Source organism: Schistocerca cancellata, chromosome 3, assembly GCF_023864275.1.
Source record: "Schistocerca cancellata isolate TAMUIC-IGC-003103 chromosome 3, iqSchCanc2.1, whole genome shotgun sequence".
NCBI classification, from domain to species: Eukaryota; Metazoa; Arthropoda; class Insecta; order Orthoptera; family Acrididae; genus Schistocerca; species Schistocerca cancellata.
Window position 1 is genome coordinate 908214881 of NC_064628.1, and position 2452 is coordinate 908217332.

Sequence of the window (2452 nt, forward strand, 5' to 3'; positions counted from 1 at the left end):
CTGAACTTACTAATACGATGGTATGATATGATATGTGATATACCAATATTATACTAATACACTGAAACGCCCAAGAAACTGGTACAGGCATGCGTATTCAAATACAGAGATATGTAAATATGCAAAATGCGGAGCTGCGATCTGCAATGGCTATATAAGACAACAAGTGTCTGCTGCAGTTGTTAGATCGGTTATTGCTGCTACAATGGTACGTTATCAAGATTTAACCGAGTTTGAAAGTCGTGCTATAGCTGGCGCACGAGCGATGGGCCACATCATCTCCGAGGTAGTGATGAAGTGGGGATTTCCCCGTACGACCGTTTCACGAGCGTACCGTGAATATCAGGAATCGGGTACAACATCAAATCGCCGACATCGCTGCGGCCGGAAAAAGAGACCAACGACGACTGAAGAGAATCGTTCAACGTGACAGAAGTGCAACCATTCCGTAAATTGCTGCAGGTTTCAATACTGGGCCATCAACAAGTGTCGGTGTGTGTACCATTAAACGAAACATCATCGACATAGGATCCCGGAGCGGAAGGCCCACTCGTGTACCCTTGATGTCTGCACAATACAAAGCTGGGCCCGTCAACATCTACATGGTACTGTTGATGACGGGAAACATGTTGCCTGGTCGGAACAGTCTTGTTTCAGATTGTATAGAGCGGACGGACTTGTACGGAAATGGAAACAACCTCATGAATCCATGGACGCTTCATGTCAGCAGGGGACTGTTCAAGCTGTTGAGGCTCTGTAATGGTGTGGGGCGTGCACAGTTGGAATGATATGGGACCCCTGACACTCCCAGATACGACTCTCACAGGTGACACGTATGTAGGAATCCTGTCTGATCACCTGCATCTGTTCACATCCATTGTGCATTCCGACGGACTTGGAAAATTTCAGCAGGACAATGCAACAGTCCACACGTCCAGAATTGCTACAGAATGGCTCCAGGAATACTCGTCTGAGTAAAACGCTTCCGCTGGCCACCAAATTCCCGAGACATGAACGTTACTGAGCATATCTGGGATGCCTTCCAACGTGCTGTTCAGAAGAGACCTCCAGTCAAAAATGGCTCAAATGGCTCTGAGCACTACGGGACTTAACATCTATGGTCATCAGTCCCCTAGAACTACTTAAACCTAACTAACCTAAGGACAGCACACAACACCCAGCCATCACGAGGCAGAGAAAATCCCTGACCCCGCCGGGAATCGAACCCGGGAACCCGGGCGTGGGAAGCGAGAACGCTACCGCACGACCACGAGATGCGGGCAGACCTCCAGTCCCTGTCACGTCGTGTTGTGGCACATCTGAGTGCTTGCGAGGACCCTACACGATATTAGGCAGGTGTTCCAATATTTTTGGTTCTCCAGTTTATAAATATGCCAAAGGAAGGTCGGTTTGAGAGGGTTTGATGAAAAGTTGAGGCAGAATGTTGACAGAGAGAAGGTAGTTGCAGCAGAAAGGGAGTAACGAGTAAGCCCCGGAATGCAAGTGATGCCTGCTGTGTGGTAGCGGTTAGTGTAGAGACAGTTGACTGTGGACAGGTGGCGATGTTCAGTGGCTGCACGAGGCGGCCGACATGGGGTGACTTTATACTGACCTTTCCACTCAGCTGCAAACAACCAGGTATCCCCGCTGGCGCTGCAGCGGACCACGTGATGTGGTCGACATCTCCAGAAATCGGTATCTTGCATTCCACAGGGGCTACATGCGGATGTTAATTTCTGCTGTTACTGCCCGGAGACTTGATGAAAATTTATACTGGGAATCTTTTACAGTCGCTCTTCGAAGTGCCGGAACTTACTCGAACTGAGAAAATTCCTTGGGGGGGGGGGGGGGGGCTGCTGTTGTACTAGCTGTTAGCGAGTGGCTGAAAACTTTGGTGACAGCTGTTTTGACTTTTCCTTTCAGTATTCTGGGAAGGGGTCATGGATGAGTGAGTGTAAAGATGTTGGGTTCTATTATTATTACATTGGACAGTATTATTATATTTATCCTTTTTGCGAACATTATTCTATTATTTTATCTATTAGTGTAAATAATGAATTGCTTGCGATGTGTACTTCATCATTCAAACCGAGCGAGGTGGTGCAGTGGTTAGCACACTGGACTCGCATTCGGGAGGACGACGGTTCAATCCCGTCTCCGGCCATCCTGATTTAGGTTTTCCGTGATTTCCCTAAATCGCTTCAGGCAAATGCCGGGATGGTTCCTTTGAAAGGGCACGGCCGATTTCCTTCCCCATCCTTCCCCCACTCGAGCTTGTGCTCCGTCTCTAATGACCTCGTTGTCGACGGGACGTTAAACACTAGTCTCCTCCTCCTCCTCATCATTCAACAGGATTTTCCCCTCTGCTCTGCTTTTATGTATGTGGTAATTTTCTTGCATGGTCAGAAGGTGCTTTTTATTGTTGATTCTAATTATTCTCATGTCATCTTCT

The 2452-nt window shown here is 47.9% G+C and overlaps 1 non-coding gene across 1 annotated transcript; it reads left to right on the forward strand.

Moving 5' to 3' along the window:
• Nucleotides 1-2091: 2091 nt before the first annotated feature.
• On the forward strand, nt 2092-2164 carry Trnaa-cgc (transfer RNA alanine (anticodon CGC)). The gene has a single exon. It is a non-coding gene; the product is annotated as a tRNA-Ala (tRNA).
• Nucleotides 2165-2452: the final 288 nt, after the last annotated feature.